At 40.7% G+C, this 27,064-nt stretch overlaps 1 protein-coding gene across 7 annotated transcripts in view; it reads left to right on the plus strand.

Moving 5' to 3' along the window:
- Positions 1-27,064, plus strand: part of CNTN4 (contactin 4) — a 301,419-nt gene that overhangs the window by 110,747 nt on the left and 163,608 nt on the right. Inside the window, exon 1 of one of the 7 annotated variants that reach the window (XM_040568781.1) lies at positions 6,943-6,963. The exons of 4 other annotated variants lie outside the window; for them this stretch is intronic. The gene's annotated coding sequence lies outside the window, so the exon portion shown is untranslated. Of the gene's footprint in view, positions 1-6,942; positions 6,964-19,161; positions 19,181-21,703; positions 21,825-27,064 lie in introns of those variants that run through there. 2 more of the 7 variants (XM_040568782.1, XM_040568780.1) reach the window with 2 other exon arrangements.

Genomic DNA, 27,064 nt, shown 5'->3' on the forward strand with positions numbered 1-27,064 from the left:
TCTGCTCCTCTGCAGGCCCGGGTCCCTCCAGTGCTTATAGCGAGAGGCAGAGAGGAATATTAAATGTCTATAAGTGAGTCAAGTCACATATGGAGTGTTCAACACACGGCAGTCTCTTACAGTAAGCCTTGTTATTATATAAAATAAAAGTATGTATTCTGTCCAGTTTTCCCCATAAGGTTGGGGGGGAGACAAAGATCAATCATTGATAAAGATGGCCCATGGCAGTGGGTAGATGAGACTGTCAAGTCAAGTGAGAAGGCAATAAAGCACACAAATATTAAAATATTTTGATTCTTAGAGGCTTCTACTTATAATCTTCAATTTCTGCAGCTGGAGGCTCCTGGTTCATCTGCAGCCCAGAGACAGCTCAGACCTTACATGCACTTCTTAATGCCATGTGTTCATTTGTGGAAAACAGGTGTATAGGAACGAGCCTGTGGAGGAGGCTAACCTCTTCCTCTGTGTGCTAAGTGAGAGGGAAGAGCCTCCAGCAGCAAGTAAATGAAATTATTGATTATGAATACAATAGTACTCAAATATTAAATAATATTTGATTCTTGAGGGTTTTATCCATGTTCAGTTTATAAAAATGTTGGTCAGCTGTTGTAATCTGGGATTTGCAGCATGCAGAACCTGCTCACCTGCTGCTGAACAGCATTTACAGCAAGGGCTTTAAAGAAGAAAAGTTAGTGTCGTCTTTCTGTGTGAGAATTTCAGGAGTCTTGGGGAGAGCTGAGGAGCAAATTACCAAAAGATGTGTGGTGTGTGTGTAATACATTACATGTTCCATTTCTTATCTGACTAATAGAGGGCTGAGAGAGAGGCCTGAAATGCAAATAGCCCCGCTGATGTGGCAGACAAAGCGTAGCATGTCTTCCTAGAAACACGAGTTTTACAGAGTGAGTCACGCCGAGCATTTCTCTCGCGCTGCCAGCGCCTAACCTGGATCTCAGGCCCTGCTGGTGGCTCATGGCAGAACCAAGGCACAGGGAGCGATGTGGGGCAGTTCTTGTGGTGGAAGATGTGGGACCTTCCTGCAGGAGTGCTCGGAGCCTGCATGGGTCGGTCCTCAGCCTGTGGGAGCGGGTCTGGCCTCCTGCAAACCGCCCTCGGTTCTGAGCCCCTCTTTGAAAGCAGGGCCGGGCTCAGCTCACATAGGAGTGTTGGTGGGGGCAAGGAGGATGATTGCTCAGAAATAAACCTTGCTCTGTTTTTGTAGTCTCTGGGGAATAACGTAACTATTCCCCAATCTGGATCTCAGGTACAGAAGCACGCATCTTGAAACAGCTGAAGGTATTTTTCTGTATTTTTCAAAGAGTTTTACATTTGGTAAAGGGAAAATAGCCTATATCTGGAGTGCTCGAAATGCCTTTTGTACATTACTATCTATTTCAAATAGGGAATATTACAGGGAGCCTGTCAGATATAAAGTTCGAAACTTATTTAATAAAAATAAATTGCCAGGTCACAGTTATGTCCTCAGCGTGTTAGCTTTAGTGCCCACATGGGCACCATGGGGTTGGTGGTGGCTCCGAGGTGCAGCTTGTCGAGGAGTTACAGTGCAGCTTTAGGAGATCTTTCAATCTCTTTTCTTTAACAGCTCATTTAGAAGTAATTCAGAATTTTCTTTTCAGGTGAAATTATGCTAATTTTATTCTGTCATGAATAGCACTGAAGACAGGTTTGAGGTAATCTCCTGATCTCCGATTTGGTTTTATACCTCAGCTACAAACGAACAGGGAATCCCTTGACACTTCAGCACTGTCGTGTGGCTCGAGGCAGGGCTCGTTGGGCTGCTGGAGAGAGGAGGGAGATGGATGCTGTGCTGCCCGCTCCCAGCCAGCCCCAGCGAGGCTCTGTGGTGTCACGGACTGTGGTGGCAGTGCCATGGGCTGTGCCACCATCCTGCCCTGCCACGAGGTCCCTCCTGTCCCTGTGGAGATGACCCCTGATGGCTGCTGTGGCTTCCAGCAAGACCCAACGTTGACCGTGGGTTTATTTGTCTGTTTGTTTCCCTCCCAGGTCTTTGCCAGCTGGGGTTCGATGCTGGTCACTTTTGTATTGATAGATTCATGTTATAATAGCCAAGACCATAGAGTTGAGCCTGAGATGATAATGAAATTGGTTTAAAATAACTGGAAGCAGTTTGAGGACATTCTGGATCAAAGGCATTACCTGTTGTGACTAAGGCACTTTTCCATCATTACCCTGAAATTTGCTAACTTACTAAAGACCGGTAATAACGTGTGTGCCTGAAAATACCTGCTGCTTCCAGCCAGCACCTTTGTGAATTTGAGAGAGTCACAGGAGCCCACAGCAGCGTAGTTCAACACACACACACGTTTTGGAGGCCCCCTCAGGTACCCAGGTGCTTAGGTCTGCGTCTCTGAAGTTCACAACACAACCACACAGGATTTATTTTGTTACATTTTTTTTTAAATCCTAAAGCGGGATTCAAAACCAAGCTCCAGTGAGGCTGAAAGGAGACTGAGAAGTGCAGCACCGTGGGAGGTATGGGTTTTAGTTAAATGCTTTCTTCCAAAAAGTTACTGAAGCAATTTATTCGCCTAAGTCATAACATAGCTTGAAGTAGGAACATAAATAACGAGTGGCCAATCCCTGCTGGTGCAATGCAAAGGAAATGTTATTTGGGGACCTTTCCATTCACTGCAGTTGATTTATAGGCTCTTTTCTAGCTACCAGCAGCCCATCCCGAAGGCAGGATGAGATGGCGCAAGGCAGGGAATAACAACGACCACCTGCGGGGTTCCCCTGCTCTCAGTCCCCACTGTGTCCCCTGTGCTGCCGGCAGCCCGCCAAGGCCTGCAAGGATGAAGGATGAGGAATTAAGGGAGGGAAAAAATAAAAGGTGAATGATAATTTTAAAAATCTCCCTGTGTAACAAAGTGCTTCAGTGGGGTTTGTGCTTAGAAATACAATAGTGCATCACAGATTGCTTCATGTGAAACTTCTAAAAGTAATTCTTTATCTTAAATGTTTATGGATTCATGCTAGCGGTACATTTCAGACAAAACTCAGGACAATTAGGCAAGTAAGAATTCACAATGGATGCACTCTAAACTGTGTCTGCACTTTCAGTATTTCTCACATCATCGCTCCTGGGCCATGCTTGTAGGAGCATGAACTTCCTCATGTTCACCAGCCAAAAAATTTTGGGCCAAAAGAACAATTCTAAAAACTTCTGAATATAAATTTCACAGCATCTTTTCTAAGAGTTGAAGCTTAGAGAACGTACTTTGTCACTGATAGCGGAAAAAACTTGCCTCCCTAATACACCCTGTGGTGAAACGATTGCTTGAAGGAAATAACATTGGCAGAATTTTTCTCTTCAAATGGGAAAGGTCTTTGGGCTGCATTCATTAAAAATAAAAAGCTGTTGTGCAGTTAACTAATTTATTTAAGCTAGAGAGAAACGCAAAGCAGAGAATGCCTTTTCCCTGGTGAGCTGGTATTTCTGGTTGGGCACGAGCTTCTGCAGTGTCACTTCTGAAAAAGCAAACAATAAGAATATATGCAAGGCATAGATCATTTGGATGTGTAAACTGAATTTTATCCATAGCTTAGAAATAGCTATAAAGCAACGTAGAAAGTGACGTGTTTGTTGGAAGTGAATGAACTATTGCAGAAAGAAGCACACTGTCCTTCAGCTCTGTCTTCCCCTTGCTCTTCGCTCCTTCCCTGGAGTATTTACCCTCAGGACTACAGCTGCACAAGGCGAGGTTCCTAGTGAATAAATGCGAGGGAGTTTTTTTAATTTCCCTTGGTGCCAGCCAAGATTAGAATTTGAAGTAAATGAGCGATATGAGAAAAACTTTCTCAGTATTTATCCCAGGTAAAAAGCCATTGTTCTCTCTCCTTTCAGCAGGACTCAGTGAATAGTTGTTATCCCCATCGCCCCTCTGCTCATCCCCACTGTCTCTAACAGACAGCCCCTGGCATTGAACCTGTGCCCAGGTACGCCAACTGCTTAAAAGGTTGAAGGCAAGAGTTATATTATGTAGAAGGCAAGAAAATAAACAATTGAGAAAAACAATTAGATTGATTCCTGTCTTAATACTATGTATTAAGAGAGCATTTGGGGTAACAAATGTACATAAATTTGAAGTCTTGATTAAATAATAATATTTATAGCAACACTAAAGAAAAAGATGGGAGTAAGGGAATTAAGTGACCTTGAATCCAGGTACATTATTACTGTATAGATACTGTTTGACTTTAATTTTTATTAATGTAGATAATGGCTTACATGGGCCTTATGGCTGCATTACTAGTGCCCTAAAATTTAATTAGATTTTTAGAGCAGCCATTAATGTCTTCTCTAGGATTATATAATTCAGTGGCAACGTCAGCAAGCTTCATCCATTTCATTTCAGTAGGCTCTGAAAACAAACTGAAATGAGGTATTTTTGTCTACAATGCTATCTCGAACTCGTGAGCCATTCTCATAGGATAAATAAATGCCATCGCGGCTGCCCGTTGTCATGCAGTTTATCACATGCTAAATCACGGGGAGAAAAAAGTTTTCTTGAAAATATTTTTAAAAGCTTTTTAAGATTAGGGTGTTTGTTTCTCCATTTGTTAGACAAGCTTTGGGCCAAACACTTGGAGTCAGTTATGATGTGAAAGAAGCCCTTTTTCAGGTCAATCCAGGCAGCCTCTGTCCCACCTCCCCTCGCCAGCTCACGGCCACCTGCTGCACACTCGGTGCATCTCTGTGTCACTGCAGGAAAGTGGGTTCTACTGTTTTGTTTCCATTGTAAAAGAGAAGTAGTGGGTTTTTTATTGTCCTGTCTGTCAAAAATATAAGTAGAAATTCACTAGGAGCAGTGTTTTTTCATTCTCTTCAGCAGAACTTTCTGAAGAACCAGCTGTGGTGGGGCTGGAATAAAGGCATTGGAGTTCATCCAGTATCAGGCATTGAAACAAATCTCAGCTGAGAAGTGTAGAGATAATATCCCAGACTAATTTAATTCAGACTAAGCAGGGTCAAACAATAGAGATGTAATGCCTGTGCCAGGGATGTCTGTCTTCTATCTGGCGTATACAAGAGGCTATCCAGAATAAGCCACTGACAGAAATTTGGCACATTGGTGACATGTTTCCAAGATATCCTTGCAAAATACACTTTTTTTTAAATTACAAGTTATAGGCTGACATCTGTAGTTTGCATTGTGTGAAGGACAAATGAAGAGCTGCACGCTTTGGCATTGCTCAGGCTGGAGTTGGTTTATGTACTTGGATATGCTCACTGAAATTGTGTGCAAATCTCCATTCGTGTGACCACCTTACCTTTTCTCAATGAGATAATATTATGATAATTTTATGCATGGAAAAGCAATAGGAAATAATTTTGTCTGAGGTATTTCATTCTACATCTGGTTTTCGTCCGCGTGCATGCAACTTCCAGTGTCTTCAGTACTTTGACAGAAATTCTTGTATTTTCTGTCATGTACAGCAGGTAAACCTCCCTGACTTGTTGATTCAATTATTTTTTAATTATGCATGAATGAGCTTCATTAGTCTTCCCTAAATAAATATAGAATAGGTCTCAACCTGTAAGTCTGTAAATTACCCTTGATTTTTAAGAACGTAGCTATGGGTGGTTACTTTGCACTGGATGTGTGGATCCGGCCAGGGCTGTCTTTTAAGGTAAGGTGCCTTTGACTAGAGGAGTGCAGCTTTCAGACAAGGTTTCTGCTACTGGGACGTGACTCAGAGGTGAAGGGTGTGGAGCAAGGAAAGACACAGAGAAATTTGAAAGCAGATGGAGGGGAGGAGTGGGGATGATCAGAAACCTGATGATGAGCTGATGGGTAGGAGGAGAGGTACCAGCCAGGGGGAGCTGCAGTCACAGGGTAAAACCTGTGGTTTCTCAGGGTTAGATTTGGAAAGGTTTGGTGCTGACTGTTGCCTGTTCTCATGTGCCTGCTCAGAAGGAAGGCAAAGTGCATTTTGCTGGCTTGGTAAACCCTGAGCTTACTTCTTCGCTGTGTCATGGTGATGACTGAGAGCATGTATTGATGTGGCAGAGCAGCAATGTTAACGGATCAAAGGATAAGATGTGTTAAAGAAATTATAATGATAAATGACAGTGACCTAATTTATGGAACAATTTTCTAGTACAGAATAATTCACTAATATGTAATTATATGATTAACTCACTGAGAATCAGTTGTGTCAGAATCATCAAACAATATAAAAAATTGCTGCAAGTTTTACAATAGTGTCTGGAGTGCTGTGAAAATACTCTTACTGCCTCCATCAAACTCCACGCAGGAATTCAGTGTTGAAAATTAAGATGAAAATTCAGAGGGCAACAGCCTAATTATTTAATGTCAGTGCTAACTGGAGAATGGGCGAGGAAAGTGTCTGATATGTAAGTTATTTCTAAGCTTTGAAGGAGAAGGATGAAGGGCGTGTTGGCTGAAGGGTTTCCATATGGTGAGGGGTGGGCGGAGTGGGTCCAATGCTAGGGAGGAGCCGGGTGGCTGAGAACATTCAGGGTAGCTGACACCACGGTGTGCTGTTGCTCGGCCTGCCTTTCCGTGTCACAGGCAGGGAGAAACCAAAATAATTGAGAGATGAGGCATTTAACCACCAGGAATTTCCTTCTTATAGAAATACCACCTTTAAATAAATAACAAAAACAGTACTGCTGAACTTTGGTCAAAATTTGCTATTGTTGTAATTCTGTAAACCATTTAGAAATGGAAAGACGGGTAGTTTTCAGTGCATTTCACCATAGGTATCTAAGAGGGGCTGCACTGCTAAACATTATCTGCCTTGCATCTGCTGGCAGTTGCAGAAACAGAAGCCAACCTCATTGATAGATGGCATGGAAGCGAGAGGCTGTGGCACAATGAAGGACCTGAAGCAGGCTGTTCAGCTGGAGGAACAAATTTTGCCTTTCGTTATGCTGGAGCTGCTCTGGTGGCTCAGGTATTTATTAGCCAGGAAAAGTCAGCATCCAGTGACAACCACTGTTCCTTCAATGCTATTGATTTCACTGAAGGCCATGGCTACTTGTTTTATGAGTAGTTTTGGCACAATTCCATGTGAAACTTTGCCAAGGAATCTGTTATTTGGAAAAAAAAATAAAAATTAAAAAAAAAACACCATGCATCTGCTGGTGGAAATACCCACAGCAGTATGGGAGATGTGAAACAAGTCCTGCATGTATTTTGAGAGAAATACAGCAATACCTGAGCTGCCACCGCTCACTTACGGGTCAGCAGATTCAGCAAAAGTCTTATTCAAAATAGTTCTTCAACACTTGTGAGATTGTGAGTCTGTCTGGCCATGTTCTCAGGTACTCCTAAACTTTGTTTTCTGTGTGCTTTTGCCATTCATAGTCTGAAGAGGTTCAGTGTGGCAGGATTAAGGTCGTTATCTACGTAGCTTCAGAGTAAGCCCCAGTCCCAGCAGGGATCTGCCACTTCTGGAAAGCTTCACTCACCCTAGAGGGACTCCTCTGTGCTTCAAGTCTAAATAAAAATCATTTTTTAAATCAAAGAAATCTACTCTGTAGTTAGTAGAATTTCTAAAAACATGGTTAATCCTAAAAAGCTTTTCTATTTGATATTTAATAGAGCTGAGTTAATAATTCATAATTTAATGTATCTGATTAATTTTGCCTCTTTTTCTCAGAAAGTCTTTAAAGCACATAATTATCTCAAATGTACTTATTCAAAATGACTCGGTGACCTCTCTATATCACTTATTCTTGATTCAATTTTTCATAACATTGCACAGTTCCTATTGGTTATCATTCATGATTTCTTTGCTAATTGAGTAATCGCAAATCCAGTTTAAAAACACACGCAAAACCTTTGGCAGGAATGCATGCTGAAAATGCGTTGAAAATTCCTTTCTGCAAAGTGTAATTTCAAAATGCGTTTTCAGTGCCTATTTATGTTAATAGACATAAATCACACATGATGCATAGAAAATAATGTCAGGGAAGATCTTGAAGCGAATTGCTCTTAACACTATAACTAATATTCACAGCAAATGTTAAATATCACTTCCCTCAAAGTGTAAATAACTGAATCAATACCAGAGGTATCGTTTATGCCTGTCCTAGAGATCTGACTGGGATAAAACGAAGAGTGTTGTTCTCCTGAATGAGAACCTGCATTTATTCTGGGACCTGGGCTCAGTGCAAGGACCATTCAAACAATAAGATCTCTTGCTCTGTCTTCTGCCAGCTCTGTAACTGGACTGGGAAGCTGGACAGGGCTCCTGAGCACCTTCCCTTACCACCATGGCACCTCCAGCCGAGGAGGACCCAGGGTTCTTTTAAGACAAACAAATGACGGAGGTGCTGTCCTGGGGATTGGTAGTGCTTGTGTATCTGTGGTGATCTAACCGTACAAATTGTAGACAGATAATTAACCTGTGCGAGCTGATGCACTGAAACGTGCAATGCCTTTTTAATATCAAGAATTTGATTTACATAATATATTGCTGACTGTATATGTTTATTAAAATAAAGTTCAGGGCAGTGGAATTACACCCAGGCTGAGCTGGCCAGCAGTCGAGCAATGCACGCTTTCATTATAAGGAGATCTTTCCTTTAAGTCTAGTATCCTATTTATTCTATAATTAAAATAATTTTTAAAACTTAATAGTCAAGCATGGCCTTAATGTGCTGGTTTCATTAAAACTAAGGATAAAAAAAAAAAAGATAAAAATTTGGCTGTTGTCCTTTTCTCCTCTTCCTAGCAGTCTGTGGCCATTTGCTGTGGCCATGCTAGCAAACCGATGAAGTTTGTTAATGAATTTTCCACAATTTTTTTTCCCACTAAAAGAACATCAATAAGTACTAGTAATTATTTTATGAGGACTAGGACTAAAAGAAAGCATAACTTCCTTGACTTTATTTTGTGGAATTAAAAGTACTTCTCTTTTGGCCTTTTTCATTAGAGGCTCTACTAACTGGTTGCAAATAGACTCATGGGGACGAGCACAAATTGCTAAATCCAGCTAATAATGTCCTGGTTTAGGCTATTGTCTTTCCAGATGTCACCAAATTTTATTGCATTAGATCTATTGATAGCTTTAGGTGGCTTTTTTTCTGGTTATTCCTAGTCACATTTAAATAACCTTTCTGGAAAAGAACACTTTTTTTCCAGCTGAAACAACTAAAAGGTTTCAGCATCAAATCTGATAAATGGATACCCCATGGTTAAGAAAATTACATAGGCTTAGTACCTAAGGCAAGTGAGTTGCAATCTCAGCAAAAGAGTCTAAAAGGAGCGGGATTATCGTTCAAGGAAAAAGGTGCATTAACGTTTTCCTTTCACCTGCAGTGGGAGGGAGTTGTCTTCAATGTCTCCATGTATTTACAGAGGTTTGAAAACCCACACCACGTAACATCTGGTGTATCTCTTAAGAATGTGCTTGTTTAAATAAATTAATATAGGTAAAACTGTGCTAGTCCGTGCAGTTTTAACAAAATTTGGATAGCAGAAGTACTCATGTTTACATGGGTCTGGATATTAATTTCAGTAATTGTGATCTCCATTCAAATGCGATTCATTCTCCAAGGCACCCTGTTACTGCATTTGCCACATCACCAAGGCCATGTCATTATTTTCAAGTGAGAAATAAGAAAGTTTGACACTTACTGCTGCATTCATTTGACCTTCTGAACCTGCAAGCATGCATCGTGCCTGATGTGCATGCGCCCTGGGAGAGCCCTGTGCTGGCTCTGTCCAGTTAGTAGGAGTGGGAAATATTTGGAAGAGTGGCCTATGTTGGCTTTTTTGTTGTTTTTCCAGGAGTTCATCAGCTGTGTAGCACGTGGATGCTGGATGCAGTAAGTCTCTGGCTCGCTGCCGTGGGCTTTTAGGGTTTCAGCTGTTAACAAGAGTGTTTGTGCACTGTGGTTTTTAAGAAAGTGAACCTTGAACAAAGGCTGTGCTGCATGCTGCAGACCAAATTCATTGCAGCAGCCAGTGTAATTCCCTGTGAAGGCTTTGGAGGCTGTGTGGTGCTGTGCCTTTGGAGAAAGGCACAATACAAAAGTCATTTTTAAGACGAGTTCAAACATAAAAGAATTTGTTGCTTTAATGTTAAGCATTGTTACCTGCTGGAGAAACTAAACAGGGAAGGGGTGAAAAAGTAGTTTATGTTGGCTTTTTTCTTAATTGTAGGCGAAACAAGAAAAACTCCGAAAGATTCTGATCCCTAAATGTGGAAAGTGTCAGGGTAGTGCTCAGTGATGGCACCTCTTTTCTTGGCTACTTGTTGTTGGTACAGTGTTTTCACAGGCTACAAACGGGATGCCCACTGGCTTTTGATGGACAGGTGTGAGGATCTAGCGATGACTGCTAAAGAAATTTAGGGTAGCCCAGCCAAAACTGGTGGTACAGTGGCCTTGCTAGGGACACATCGCCCACAGGGGCAGCTTGTCTGGGTCTGAGAGCAGTGGTGCAGACTCCCCTGAGGGTGTGGGGCCCCTGCAAGGGAAAGCAAAATTGGACATTTGTTTCTGGGGACCTTGGGCGGCCGAGTGGGAGAGGCGGGGCCACTGCCCAGGCCGATGCTCCCTGTGGGCAGCTCTACTAAGGTTCTGGTCCTGCTCCTTTTCCTAGAAAGAAAAGTAATAGCAGGTAAGTACAGAATTTAGAGGACTAACCCTCAAATCAATATGTGCAGATAGGTAAAAATGCCACCTCCTCGCACTGTGTGATTTTAAGGAATATAAGACACCCAGTAAGGTATCACAAATCTGCTTTTGCATAAAGCCCTACCGTAGCAATCGCCCGGTCTGACTGTATAACTGGGTTGTCCATTGAAGGACTTATTTTTTATTTGTACTTTTATTTATTTTTATTACTTATTTTTATTTTAGGCAGTCATCTTTAGGAAATATTGTTCTCAAAAGGCACAATAGCTAAGGCACAATAATAATAACCAGAAAATAAATTTTCCTGTTTAACCTTGAGGGATCTTCGAAGTCACAAATTATAAAGGCAATAATAACTCCCATTTAGAAGACATTTGACAGGAGGAAAATGAAAAATGAGGAGGGAAGGGAATGTTTCTGAATAAATGTATTGCAATTCATTTTCCTACATATGACCAGAACAGAAATTGTATGCAGGTACGGCAGTCAAACACGCCAACTTGGATAAAACAAAAATAGTGTTTTCTTTGAGTACTGTCTGAAAGCCTGGCTTTCAGTACTCAGTCTTAAAGCTAATGAAGGCTTTCTGAAGACAATATGCTGAAAGAAATGTTAGCGACCCACATAGCTCCCATCTGCTTCTAAAAAGGAGCGCAGTCTGCATCAGACGGTAATAACCCACAGAAATGTGTGACTGTGGGTAAAGTGAGTCTATTTTGGTCTAGTTTGTGCTGAAGCCATAGGTATAATTTGGCACTGAGTATGAACGTAGCTATTTGGAAATGCTAACATTTTGGCTCAGAAGTAAATTTCACTCTGCAGGGGCTTTTCGCATTTAAAGAAATTATTTGATACCTTCCCATTCTTAATTTCTAGTACAGTGAGGGTAAATGGGATAGAAGAATTTAAATTAAAGAGTATAGGTTTAAGGGATTAATTAAAATAATCTAGTGTAAATTTCCTAATGCTCCTTACCATATTAATGTTTGCATGCTCTTTCGAGGGTTGAGTGTTGGATAGGTTGTTGAAAAATTTTCTCCCTTGGAAGTGCCTCGGTGCATCAGTTCAGGCATTGTTATGGGCAAGGTCAAAAACATCGAGTGTGCAGGTAGCTTGTAATTGGCTGTCTGCAGAAAACACTGGGGAATTCACTCTGTTACATGCACTTTGGTGCACTAAACTGATGCTCCATGAAGCCATCAGAGCATAGAAAAGGCTCGCTAATATCTTCCTGGTAATTATTGCAGGTGTGCTATGCTCCTATCAAATGGGCATTAGTCACTTGATGAACTTAAATGTTTTCAATGATTTTTTTCGATTAATTAGGTACATATTGCCATTCGGGGACTTTGTGACATTAGGGAAAGTATTTTTAAGTAAAATCTCAAAATAAGTTAGGTTTTTAGGTTGTGGATTGTTTAGGACTTGGGTGGTTGGTTTGCTTGCCCCACATGTTTTTTCCAGAAGATGTATTTTTCTGCTTTTCATTTACGCTGATATTACCTTCCCTCCCATCTTTCTGTTACCAGTGATAGGCACTTTCTGCCAAACTAATTTTTTCCACTGACTGTTTTTATTCCTATTCAGCACACTGTGAAGAATAGATCTCTTAATTTCTTTACCTAAATGCAGATTAAATACATTAATTTGAAGTGTCACATAGGTCACAGTATTTGTTAACTTTTGTGCTAATTACATTGCACTTGACCTACCCAAACAGTAGTACTCAGCTCCTACATTTTCCTTTGTAGTAAATTAATGCAAGATTTTCATGTAGCTTCTCTGGTTCTATATTGTATGTTTGCTTTTTATGTTTTTTTTTTTAATCCCTCTCATCAGCCTGTTTATATCCAGAGATGTTGCACTCAGCTTTATGAATAGAAAAAAAAAAAATTGTGGTCCTGTATTCAACTTCAGGCTTGAAAAAAACAGCGTTGAAGGTGCACACAGGTTGGGTGACTGTTTCTGGAATAGGCCAGTACTACTAGTAGTGGATGGTAGAAGTAGACTTACTGTCCAGATATTGTCACAGAGTCCTGTTCACCAACTCTGCCCAAATGTAGCATCAGTTCTGCCCATTTTTATAACGAATTGCTGTTTTAACAGACATAGTGCCTGTACAAACTATGGCTAGGTAAGTGGCAGTGAACAGGAAACGACCTAGAGGAGCAAGGTTTTAGGAGGCTTGCAGTCTCAGTAAGGGGTTAATTCTCATTCTTTTGCATAACCATAGACCATTACTAATTCTTAGCTACCCACTAACATTTATATTAAAACTCTGCAGAGACTGTTTTTTTCAAGTCTCTGAGTAGTCACTTGACAACCTGCAAAGTGGAAGATGAGCTCTGCTGAGGTTGGGAAGTAGGTGGTGTCTAAGGGTAAGTGTATTTGGAAAAAAGCTGTGAAAATTCACAGCAAAAGCAGCTTGGAGATACCTGAAATATGCTACGTTTAAGCTTTCAACTTGTACAGACAAGCTGCCGATCCTGGGGTGGCAAAGGGTTTTCAAAATTCAGAGTCAAGAGGCTGAGGTCTGGGTCTGAGAACTGAGCAATTCAGATGCAGGTGGGTCAAGGTCGACCCAAGCCTACAACGTTGACCGTACCTTCTTTTCATCTCCAAATAATGTTTCTAACAACTGTATGGAGCCTGTCTTTCCGTCATCAGGCCTGAAGTACCGGTGCTTCCATAGGAAATCTGCTTTAATATGAAGAAGAGAATTTTAGCTTTGCAGGCAAAGTAAACAAAGCTCAGAGTCTTTTATGTATCATCGGCTGTAAACAAAATGTCCAAGCCAGGACAATTGAAAAATAGCTATATTGTATTTTATATCAAAATGTGCTTCTAAGGATTTTCTGTAAGTGGTACAGTGTGTGATTTCATGCTTTATTGTTCCTCAATCTGTTCAGTTTACAAGGAAAAGGTATTTTTCATTCTCCTAGCTGCTAGCTTTGCCAACACTATGTGAGCTCTGAAGCTCAAGCTGTGATCTTTCTGGCTTGTACATTTCCATCAGTAATAAAGAATCCGCAGGATGAATTCTTCTTAGTTACACCTGCGAAACCCCATGATCTTCCAGGATTTCACAGGCAAAACTAAGCAGGGAATTGCAGCCCCTTTGAGAATCAAAAGGACAAGAACCATCAGAGAAAAGCTGCTAGATGGAAAAACAGCCATTTAGACTCATACAAAGAGGAGTATAACTGAGCGAGAGGTGAAAACGTAATTAAGAAAACATGACAATGGATAAAGTTTTCTGAGGAGGATTTGCAGAACTGAAGGATGTTATCTCGAGGGGGTGGTGACAGGTCTGTTGCTTGGATATTTTCAGTGAAAGGGTGGCAAGACATAATTCATCATAGCTGGAGATAATTCAGGCATTTGGGAAACACTGATTTTAAAAAGTCATACGTTTACTGTACTTTAAACTCTCCTAGGATTTTTTGAAGTAGGACAACTCTTTGTTCCCCTTTCTTTGATGTTTTCTTCCCAGAACACAATATTCCAAAATTCCTTGACTTATCAGACATGCAGTGAGATAAGAAATGCCAAAGGAAGGGACATTCCAGCAGGAATGCCAGGGGGGAATGTGTCCCTGAGCAGGAGAGCACCAAGCCCCCACTTAGTGATCCTTTAACCCATGTGAGGACATCTTGGCTGGATGCTATGCTAGAATACTTCAGTTGTCTTTTTGCATGCGTCCTGTTGGGTACATTTACTGCAGTACTGCTAACATCTTGAATTTAGAGATGCTAGAATTAAATCTGGTAGTAGAAAAGGTGGATAAGCCTATCTTTTAAGAGTAGAAACGAAGTCACAGGGAGATCTAACCTCTAAAAAGAACAGATTCTTCATACTTCAAGACCTGGAAATGCAACATCTTTTTACTATCTTCCTAAAAAGTAACTCCTATAATGAAGTGATTACAGTGATGTTATAGCAAAAATATTGCAAGATTGGAACTAGCAGTAGCAAGAACTTCCAATGGACTCATTCTGAGTAACACAATCATTTTTAATGTCATCAGGGATGATGTAATTTGACCACTTATTCCTTAAATAAAAATGTCATTGTGAAGTTTTAAAAACTAAATATCTGATGTCTGCCAACATTTGTATGGCTTAATTTTGCACTGTTACCTCTCTGTGGGTAAAAGGAGGACTTGTATTTTCACAGCTGCCAACATGACTTATTTCATAAACACTACATTTTACATTTTGGGGGGTGGAGATTCATGAATTGTCATGAATGCTGGAATCAAGTTCTCCACATCACAAAGGCTGTTTCACTCCATCTGCTGGCTGGACTTGCTTCATGAGCCAAAATCTGTAATTCTTTCTCAAGTCTCATTACCATCTAGGAAAATTTGGATGTACGAAAACGGTGGGTTCTTGCTTTTCTACATCTAACCACAGCCATGACTCAAACCCGTTCTTCTTAGGAACCCTTCCTACCAGAATAAATGACAGCTCACCAAAAGAAAGTTAGGTAATACAAGTGGCAATGTCTCATCAGGAATGCATATTTGCAGAACATATATGTGGCTGAAAAGAAAATAGGAGGCAGCTTTTGGCAGGTAACAGAGGAATTTCTCACAAGTGAAGACTAACTGTACAGGTAGGACTGGTTAGATCTTTCTGTTTAAAATGACGTTGTCCTTTTATTCTACTTTCTTCCCTAAACAGTGAGTGCAAAACACAGAGGGTCAGCTCATGGCATTCAGTTTTGGACACCACCTTTGCTCAGCTGACCCTTTCAGTTTCATCTGGTCTCTCATCATCCGTGTACTTTGACAATTAAAAGACCCAAAGCAATTAAACTGTCTATAATTATCCATGATATCACATTGGCTTTCTGGGCATTAGCCAAACAGCACATTTAACAATCACTTATACTTCAAATACCGTAATCAGCAATTATCTAAAATGCATGGTCTTAACAATTAGCAATTCAAGGTCTTGTTTGCTTGAGAAAATGAGCAAGAGTAATTCCATAGCATAGTGACATTCCTTTCATACACAATTACAGAGTATGTGGGAGGCAGCATAAAACCTACCTTTGATATGAGCTCATTAACTTCAGCTTCAGTAGAAGTGGCTTTTAGGAATGATGGAAACAACTCACTGTCACAATATTGTTTAAATTGAGTGTGGGCACCATCTCTGTTAGTAGTTTGGAAATTGTAGATAAAAAAACAAATACAAAAGGGACAAGCCATTCATCTTAGCATTGACATCTTGAGGCTTGCTGACTTACATTAGCTTTTGTTTGGCATGCAGCTTTGTTTTGGTTTGCAGATTATTTTCCAGTTAACGAATTGAACATTTGCAGATTGAAAATATACACTTCTGTCTTGGTGGGATGATGAACAGGTTATCCTAACTGTTTAATATTTACTGATAATCTTAGAAATGTTGTTTGTTCAAGTCTTAATGGAAGAAAAATATGGATAGCATTAAAAGAATGAGTGTTGCCAAGCATCACTATTCTGTCTTTGATGACTTTGATCCATTTGGTAAGTCATCAAAGATGTAAGAGAAAATAAATCTACCCTTTCATGACCGTCATCTTTATAGAGTCTGAAATAACACATAGGGTAATTTTCCTACTTATTCTAAACCTAAGTGCTTTTCTGTGGATCTTGCAGTATGATTTTTTTTAATCATACAGCTTATACTTTCAGTTGATAGCTCTCATCTTTTATGGGAGAACTTGCTGAAGTTGAGTAATTAAAGTTATTCTTTACTTCTCTTGTTTACTGGGGATGACTTAGCTAAACCATAAAAACAATAAGGATTGTACTTTGAATGTTTTTCTGCATATGGTGCTCCTAAAAAGTAATTCCTTAATGGCATATACAAAAAAAAAAAATCTAGAAGGGAATCTGACGCTTGAGTTGTTCCTTTTTCCGCATCCTCAGCTTCGCCAAGCTGAAGTGATACGTGGTAGAGCCTTCACTTAGAAAATATATTTATATATCATAAGGTGCTTGTGTATCATAGCATTGCAAAAAGCTTTTGTCTCCTTTTGCTTTTAAAATCTGATTTTAAATCCATTATTGCCATAAAAAGTGCTCAATTTTCTGCAAGTATCTTATCCTCCTGTTTGCATGCTCTATGTCTTTATACCTTCTTGTCTTATACAGGATGAGACCAGGATGAAATGAGCCATCACCTCATATAGACAGTACAGTAATTCCCTGGGGTGGGCTGTGATAAGAAAATGGGTGAATAAATAAATTCATAATTTTTAAAAATAAATATCTAAGGACAGTGGCCTTTGCTGTAAAGCAGCTTTCTGAGAGCCCAGATTTATACCTATGGTATTTTCATCCCAGCACTCAAGGTAGACCAGCTGAAGGCTCTGTTTACTAGTCCTTGCAGACTAACAGCAAGATTTTGCTGTTCGTATCCCATATTGCCCAATCTGATAGTGCTCTGTTGCCCAGGATCTATCTGCTACAGTTATGTTGGTCTTTCTGTATGTGTGGAATGATTTAATAATGAATATATGCTTTCTTTTCGGTAATTGTGTTTGCTTTATTGCAACGCATTCCACTTTGAACAAATCATTGAGACATCATACAATGTAAAGTTACAAGCCTTCCTTTCTCTGATGGCCTGTCTCCAAGGGAATACATCCCATCAGGGATGAGCAGAACTAGAGGGAATTGTTTGCTAATTGCCACCAGCATTTAGAAACAAACACAAGTCACAGGGCACTAGAGTGAATCCAACCCAAAGAACAATTAAAAAAGAAAAGTCTACATGATTGCTAAGGAGACAAAGACTGAATGGAACTTAAAGGCAATTAAAGACTTTATTTTCATTTTATTAATGAATAAATATTTAGAATATTTTTGTTTGTTCATGGGATCTATTTGTTAATATGGCTGGCACTTAAAAGTTCCTTAACCTGTTTTTGTGTGCATCTCAGTTTCTGTGAAATATGTATACTGACAGCTGTGTAACAATAGGGGAAGTAGAAATGACAGATTTGTAAGCACTGGTCAATTAAAAAAGTTTAAAAAATGTAGTTTTAGAAGTATTGGACTAGGCTTCTCCGTAAATTGGAATTCAGTTCAGTTAATTGAATTCAATGGATCTATGGCAATTTACATAAAGTTATAATAAAAGCATGGTTATCTCCTCAAAAGGTGCAGTTTCAGAATATTATTTTTTTAAATGGAATAATATAATTTTTACGTTATAATAACTGAATGCAGAAATATATAATTGACATGCAAACAAAATTGAAACATGTATTCTAGTCTACATTACAAAGAATTTGATATGCAATAAATCCCAGGCAACACACTGGCTATGCATATTGTATGGAAGCTAGATGCTGGTCCATTGCCCATTTGACAGTCTTAGTCCCAATCTTTTCCTGTATCTCAAGGCTCTGGTTTACTGTAGTAAATAATTGCATTAAGGAAATACAGCTTTTGCTCAAGCCCTGGAAGTTGTTTCCATAAACACGGATGGCCCTGCTTCCACCAGCCACCAGGGAGGGGTTGGATGGAGCTTGGGATCTGCGTCCTTGGGCATCCACAGACTTGGGGTCAAGTGCTGCAGGTGTCCTCCAGGTATTGCCCTGCAGCAAATCTACTTCCTACTTTTCTGTAAATATTTCTCAGCATCCATTTGTTGTATGTGTTTGTGCAGTTATTACACTTCTAATACAGCGGTTTGTGCCATGGACTGTGTTTAGAAGGTTCAGTTGCAGTCTTTACTGATTCATAAGTGGCCATGGGGAAGGAATCTGTTTACTTAATAATAAATGTGGAAATTACATGCTTGTTACATTGACCTTAGGAGCTACTGGATTTGATGCTTAAATAAAACATGTATAAAGCAATAAACCTGCAGTAGATACAGGAGAAAGATGCAGCTACATAGCTGCCCTTACAGAAATTTAAAAAAAAAAAAAAAAAGAGAAATGAATTATTGTAATGATACATGAAGGTATTTTCTGTTAGTGCCTTTGAGGGGGAGACTTCAGGAAGGCTGCTCCCCAAAAATTAACCCAGCAGAGAAGGGAAGGAGCTTGGGCAGAGGGCAGCAGGGCGATGAGCCAGCGGGTGCAGCCTGGGCATGACGAATGGGCGGCAGAGCTGTGGCTCGGGCTTGCTGGCCTGCATCTCAGTCAATTTTAGGGGTTTCTATAATCATCTCGCCGTGGGCACAGCAGGCTATAGCCCTCGCTGCGGCCTGTGAGCAAGTACATGTGTTGTGTGTGGTTGCTTTTTTTTCCCCCTCTGAATTTTAAAAGGTGGAGAGCAGCGGATGGGCTGGCTTGCAGGGTGCAGCTGGCACCATGAGGCTGCTCCTTGGGGTCCCCAGGGACAGAGCTGTGAGGCTGTGTCCCTACTGGTGCTGCGGAGCCCGGTTCAGCCGCGCTGCAGCAGGAGCGGGCGGCACGGCGGTGCGCTGCATGGTCCTGCCAGCACGGGCTGTCCTGGATGTGGCTCTGCCGGCTGCCTCCAGCCTCTGTCCTGCTGCTCACAGACAGATCAAACTGGTGAGACGGAGCAGTGCTCAGAGCTTGCTCTTTCCTTTGCCTTTTTTTTTTCTTCCAAGCATATAATTGATTAATTAAAGCACGGTATCTGTTCTTTAGACCAAATGCTTTCTGTAATAGTTAAAGATTTTGTTGCATAGGGTAGCGCTGTGTGGCCACAGAGCCAAGTGTCAATAAAACTCTCTAAGAGCAAGCCTGAGCCATTCAGGCAGGTGTATCAGGGAGAAAAGTAGGACAAATTATTTAGTACAAGCAGAATTTTTGTCTGTTGCATGCTGTGCTAGGATGTAGAAATTACTTGTTGAGATAACAGCTGTTTGCTGCAGCCATCAGCTGTGTGATCTGCACGGAGCTGGGATGGAGGGTGTGGGAAAGCGAAGTATCTGATACCTTGCACTGGGCTTAAAACTTTTTGGTTTGTCTGTGGCTCATTGACAGAATGTCAGCAGCATTGATTTGCTTCATTTAAATGTTGAGAAGTGAATTAAGAGAAGCCTGCGCTTTGCTCAGGGAGACCTCACTGTGCTTTCTAGGAGGATTACAAAGGCTGAAATTAGAGTTGCATGAAAAATTAGCCATTTGCTTTTGGTCTTGCAAATACTTACTATCACTGTAAACTCGGAGCGACTTAAATTCCTTATAAAGATGCGTTAAGCTAATGCTGTGCAGAAGGAGTTGGCACTGCACTTCTGCAGTGGCTGAGGGCTGGGCTGTTCCCATCTGCTTACTTCATATTTGCACTGATCCTCACCTCGCTCTGCCAAAGTATGTTTGGCCAAGAGCAGGAGTCAATAATACCTCGAATACTAACCTCACATTTGGGTACTGCTGTGATTTTTGCAAGGCCAAGCGGTTTCTGAGTCATAGTGACATTTTAGATTGATAACAGCCTGTATCCAGGTGTATGGATTTGAGGGCATGGCAGCATGTTAGGAAATGCCGCTCTAATTGTATATACTTTTGTAGCACACTGGTTTAAATATGCTGTCCTTGGACTTTGCTTTTTTTCGGGTTAGAGCTCAAAGCCCAGGAGTGCTCTGAAGTCACAAAGAACTGCTGTTATTTGAGGGCCAGAGCAGGTGCAGGAGTCGCATGTTCTGTGGTGCGGGTGGTACGTACAAAAAAACAACTACCTTCTTTTTTCCTGAATAAGCAAAAAGTCCCAAAGCAGAGAAAACCACAGGCTGTGAAGTATGGAAGTGTCTCACTAGCGAGGACAGAGGATATTCTCGTTAGGTTTGTCGGAGGAGAACAGCATAGGAAAAAAGCAGCAATAGTGGATTACCCATGTACTCGGGGTATTTCTGCAGCCAAGGAGTAAAAGGGAGAAGAATAATACAAGTGTAACATACGGCAAGAAGAGATGACGAAATATCAGTGCATATTAGGTCCATACCCCAAGGAATTAGCATCTTACCCTTCAAAGGTACGCTGGGGTTTCATTATGAATCTTCCTGCTTTCATGGGAAAATGTAAGCTCAAATTAAGCATGTGCAATAAGTATGTTTAGGTTTCTTGTTTTCAGCATTTTTTCTTAATTGAAAGAAGAACTTGCCCTCATTTCAGAATAAAAGGCATCCCCGATGAGTGCCAGTTGTGAAAGGGCTGATGTGAACATTATGATGATAATGTATTTCCTTAGGAATGTTGTAATTTCAGCATTTCTGTAACGATTATAAGCAGATGCGGGAAAAAAAAGTGTGGTACTGCTTCAACATGCATCACATTAGCAAAAGAAACAGCATACTTAGTAATGTGTCAGGCTTTGGAAAGTATGTACCTTTCCCTTTAATAGCACAAAAATAAACTCATGCAGAGGTCTTGCTTTTACATTATAAGTTTCTCATCTTGATAGTGAAATGACCCTATTGCCAGGCTTATCTAGCAGAATTACTTGTATCATTTTGCCACTATAAATAGTTTGAGTTCTGAATACTCTTTTTTTCTATCCATCACTTCACCTTGCTTTACTTTCAACAGGGAATCCAAGTTGGTTTTGATGCTAGAATGAGCTATAGGGTAATATCTCCTCCCTTCCTGGTTAGCTAAAGAACAAAAATAATGAATTGTTGTAGCCTTGTGCTGTTGTGTGTGGAGGAAAAAGTTTAAAGATGATTGAAAACCTTGGAGTAAAGCAGTTGCAACCCCCTTGTGAAACAGCCTGGCTTTATTGAAAACACCATTTGAATCCCTCGACAGTGCTCCGTGTGCTGGGCACATGGTGGCTCACGAAGCTCTTAGCAAACCCAGCACGTACAAGCACATTTGAAAGCCAGTTTGGATTGGATCTGAAACTGCATAAAAGTGTGCTAGGGACAATGAGGAATTGGGAGAGAAACCTGGTGACAGCAGTGCTGTTAGCAACAAGACCACAACTGCTCTTGCTGGCAGCATGGCAAGATCCAGGGAAGGAGTGGCTTGTCTGCTCTTACATAGAGCGAGACATCAAATTAGGCAAAGTATGGAAATGTGAGTGTGATGTAGGCACACGGCTCCTTTTTCCTGAAAGAAAATGCTTTTACAGGCCTGGAGTTCAGTGAATGCTTCAGCATTCATTGCATAAAGCTCTGCCGTCTCCAGTGAGCGATCACACGTCTCCGATGCCTGGTGTGGGGTTCGTCGTGCTGGTGCTCTTCTTCTACAGGTGCAGAAATTGAAAAGGGGAGAGAGTTGGGTGGGAGCACCCAGCAGGTGGAATAAAGTGTGAAATGATCGGTTTTGTACTCAAAAGTAAAGTAAAAATGATTTAACAAGAGGTTTCTTTAAAGAATGCACTGAGTAATCACTGGTACTCTTGAGTTACTGGGGAGTAATAGGGAAGCAGTGTTTTCTGTATGCTTTAAAGGCTTTATTGCACGTCATTTGAATCTTTTACTGTCCAGCGACAGATATCGTTTCAAGTTTTCTTTGCTTTAGTTTACTTTTGATGTCACTTCTGATTAAGCTTATATGGAATAACGTTGAACCATGAAATAGTTAAGTTTTTATGAGCTGAGTGAAAGTCCTATTGCTTTTGGGTTTCAAAGTATCAATAAATGAGCTGAAGGAGTCAGCTAAGAGAAAGCACTGATGTGAGATCTGCCCTATTTTACTGCAGTCTTTTTCCCTAAGAAATGTATATCCGTGTTAAAGCAAAGCATACCTTCAGCTACCCGGGCTCTGCTGTGCGGAGTGTGGAGGTGACAGGGATCTTTGATTTCTGTAAGCTGTTAATTCCTTAGCTGCAATTTTATGTATTGACTTCGACATCATACATTTGGCTTTGAACCAATGAATCAGAGGATTTTTGAATGTTCAGCTCAATGCTGCTTAGTTAATAGTTCAGATGGCGCACCAGACAGCTTTATTGTATGGTAGGAGGCAAGCTGTAAATCACAGGTAAGCCCTGCCTGTATTTATTGCACAGAAAGCCTTTGTTAGAGCTCTGTTTCACTACAATTAAAAGATACGTATTCTCAAGGAACCTATAAAGTAGTTTTGCCTATAAAGCCATGGGCTGCACCAGTATCAGCCTGGTTTTGGGTAGGGAAAACCAGTGATTTAATGTTGAGAGGATAGCGTCAGAAGGATACTGAAGAAATAAAGTATGTCTTATGGCAAGGTATAAAATGCAGTGTTGTAGACTTTAAAGGAGATGGCAGAATTTACAGAAGCTGACTAGCCCAGGCAGTTGGCAAACGGACTAAAGAAGACAAATTTAAGGCTTGCCAGAAGGAAACCCTATATCGGGGGAATGAAATTCAAGTGCTCTGCAAAAGAAATGTAAATAAGGCAGTAGATATTTAAGAGGACTGTGGTCAAATGAAACAGAGAAACAGCTTCATGCTGAGGAGGGAAGATGTGCTGGACGTGGAAAAATATCAAGTGTAAGACCATGGGGAGGAATTTGGGAACAGCTGTCACATGCACCGGTAAGTTACTGTATGAATGATTATGGAACTTGAGTAGTTCATAGCACGAAGAGAGATTTAAAAGTCGCATTTAGCTGCTGTTGATGCCTAAGCATGTTAATAAAATCTCTGCATAAGCTAAAAAAAAAAATAGTGTTTTGTAGTAAGTGGCAATGTTCAGCCTAGAAGGGTACTGGGATGGTACTGATCTTTGCTTTTTTTTCTGTGGAGTTACTTGATTGGTAGATTTCAGTAAATGACATGAAATTACATACACAAAGTAGGTTTGGCATGGCAACTTACCCTTATGGCTATAAGGGAAAAGTGGGGTCCTAACAAATGAGGACATTTCTGTGCACAGATTATGACTGCATGGCCATAGGTAGGTAGATGTGTTGAGTGGAGACCTTTCTTTGCACCACACCTTGGGCTTCAGACTCCCAGCTGAGGAATCGGAGCCCAATCAGTGTCTCAGTGTTGCAGGTAGTTAACAAAATGTCTCTGGTTGCTGTATGCAAGGTTAATACTACGCAAGGCTACTAGTTAGCTGTAGTGATGATAAAACTATTCCCTTTCAGATCTTCTGGACTATGAAATACTAGTCAATAACTAAATTTGAGTGGATGTGTCAGATGTTGCATTTGTGATAGCAGGTGTTATAAAACTTGGTTTTCTGCAGTTTTCATCTTTATGGGCTATAGTGTGAAATATGGGATGAAGCTAATACACAGACCTAGATTTCTATCTGGAACATTGACTTGAGACTGTCTGATGTAGTCACCTGCAAGTTGTTTGTGGGACAGAACTGGTCTAATGTGTGAAAGACTGGATAAAGCCTACAAAGAGTTTTCTAATTCTTTGTTCAAGTAAAATGGAGCAACTGCAGTTGCAGTTAATACCAAGTCCCACAACTGTCTGGGGGCATTCAGAAATGACATTGGAGGGAAGGCGACAGGAGAGTTGCTGAGCTGTGCAGAATCAGCAGCGTGCCTTGCAGTGGTGCTAGGAATATTGCAGGGCTTTCCCTTTCATGCAAGATGTTGTCTTTAAGAGCATAGTACAAAGTAAGTCAAACGTACGGTATTCTGTATTCAGCTGCAATAATACTTTCTTGTGTGTTGAAAAAATGTTATGAATTGAGTTGAAAATGACATGAACTGTGGAGTTCAGGCACTATTGATTTTAAAAACACTGCAAGCGCAGTGTGTATATTTAAACATGCAAAGTTTCACGTATCTTCTTATCCTGACAAATGCAGTTTCTGGTTTACACACAAAGCTTCTATCCTTAGTTAAAAGGGCAGGAGACCTGGCTTCACCAATGAATCATGGTACCTTCATAATGATGAGTTTGTTGTAGGCCTTAAATTATGAAGTTCAGCATTTGGTCCAGTCGTCCTCAAAGCGAAGGATTTGTTTCTAAAATGCTTGAGATGTTTTCAACACAATTTAGAAAAAAAGTTAATAAAATCAGGTTTGTGTTACAGAGCAAAAGGCTCCACACCATATTAGCTCTTCCACAGAAAGACATTTAGGCACAGCTGAGATTCCCGAGGACCTCAAGTCTCATCTGATTGTTTCAGGTACAGTTCCCTTTATAAGGCAGGTGCCTGGTTCACCTCTCACTGATTTTACGAATAGTTCTCGAAATATCTCTATCTCTTGCAAGCGGGGCATGAGAACCTAATCAGGTTAGATGGCTGGTGATTTTCCCTGTGTATAAATTATGGATTTGAGGAGATTTGATGAAGCTGTGTATCTTTAGCTGTCTCCGTGTGTGCGGACTCACTATCTGCCCTCAAGAGAGGGATGATAGAGGGTCATTAAACCATAATGGTATTTACTGGAGTGGAAGCATCAGAGACAGCCGGGTGACCACATCCCAGACTAAAGAAACAGGAAATAATTTAAATCCTCTTCAGAGGCTGGGAAGTGTAAACACCACGTGAAGCAGCAGAGGAGGTAGGGTGTGCTGCAGATCTCAAACACAGCCAGGGAGGGAAAATAGCAAATACCTGGAGACCCTAAAAGAAAACTGGGGTGGCACAATGAAGTCATTCCTCCTCTGAGTCCTTCCAGCCCCCTATGGATCAGCAAGAACTGCAGGTAGGCTGCTGTTCCCCTGAGGAGAAATCAAAAGTACCAGGGGCAAACGAGTGGCAGAAGGAGTGACTGATGGGGCAGCTGAGGGCAGTGAGCATCCTCACTGTGCCCAGCTCATCACAGGGAAGGGGATGGGTGGAATAAGAGAGGGCAGAAAGAATGAAACCAAACCATCTGCCCCTTTCTGTGCTGATAACCACTAAGACTGGCCCTTCCCTCATGGCTTTCCATTGCCTGATCTACAGCATTTTCTCCTTTATGGTTACAGCTATGTCAGGGTTAACTTTTCCAGGCAAAGCTGAACTCTTGTGATCTAAATGAAGAATCAAGACAAAACATAATGAAATAGAGAAAATTATTTCCTTTTTTCCCAAAACTATTGTGTTCCCTATAGAGTTAGGTTCTCTGCCGGTGTTAATGTATTCCACTGAAAATAACAGAAGTTGATTAGTTTATGTGTTGGGTTCCAGCCCGTGCTATTCAAGATGAAAATACGCTATATGGCTGTTTCTTAGTAGCCTAAAAGACTGCTGATAATACTAAATGTCTTCTCCTAGTATCAAATTGAGGTAACGTTTTCAAGTTAAAGATCCATACATGAGGGTTAACAAGGGTTTTGCATTACCCAGACACACTAACAGTGGTGCAGCCCTAAATATCAATTGATTTAGAATATCTTTTAACCTTACATCAATATTAGGGTTTAGTGTAATGCTCCCACAAGAAATCTACAGACTGATCTCTGTACTTGATATTAGGCACCACTTAACTGCTGTTTATTTCAACGTGTTCCCTAGATATTACATGTGCTAAGCTATATATAAGCATAATGACATGTTCTTGTCACAAAATGACACGTAACATTTAAGGCAAGTCATCAAAATCACTATGAATTAATTTTTCCCTGTCTAATTACTGCTTTTTATTGGCGATGACCATTCTTGGGAGACGCATGGAGAATCCATCCTGCCTGGGGATGGGTGAAAACGTTACTCTGGATCCTTGGGAGTGCCCAGAGGACAGGCAGGGGTGAGTAAGCACAGAGAGAAACCAGGAAAGAAAAAGTGACTTGAGCAGCCCTTTGATTTTGAAAAGAGGAGGTAGTTTGCAGTGAAAAATATTGATAAAGTAAATACTGCAAACGGTGTACGGCTAAGAGCCATGTGAGAGAGAGGTGCTGCAGAGCTGTGGAAGTCCCATGATAAATCGTCTTTGGCATGCAAGTTTGACCATTTCACCTGCACTCTGCTCACTAATCCGTCACATGCTGCCTGCCCTGTTCCAAGTCTGTGGACAGCTGGAAACATTTTTTATAGTACTAGAAATAAAAAATAATCTATTTCCTCTATATATGCATATGATATTTCTTAGGAATGAATCAACAGGATGACAAGTAAATAAATTGTCTTAGCTGGAAACAGAAAAAAATATTTGGTCTTAAAATCTCAGGGTCGAGGTATATTTTCTTACATTCCATCATAGCTAAAGATATAATTTTTGTGAATTAAGTTTTTCATCAATTTGCTGAGTTATGCACACCTGAGTATAGATTTTCATTTTCCCAGGATGTCAAATTTAATGTGCTCTGTGTATTACAGCAGTTCAGCATCATGTAAGCAACATATATTAGCTATTTCCTTTCTCCAAAGTTTTGTACAGTTAAGTTTAATGAGTTGTTGGAGGCTGATGTTGAGAGAGGCAATAAGGAGATTTCCCATTTGTATTTAATCTGTTCAGCTAAAATTTTGGTTGTGAGGAATTTTATGTGTTGCTGTTGAGGGTCGGTCTGAAACGATGCAGAGCACAGCCTGCACGTCCTGCCCCTGCCGTATGTGCAGCCCCATGCCCTCCGTGCCACGTTCCAGCCCTGGGGGCAACAGAAAAGATGTCCT

This window comes from Cygnus olor, chromosome 10 (assembly GCF_009769625.2).
Source record: "Cygnus olor isolate bCygOlo1 chromosome 10, bCygOlo1.pri.v2, whole genome shotgun sequence".
Taxonomy (NCBI): Eukaryota; Metazoa; Chordata; class Aves; order Anseriformes; family Anatidae; genus Cygnus; species Cygnus olor.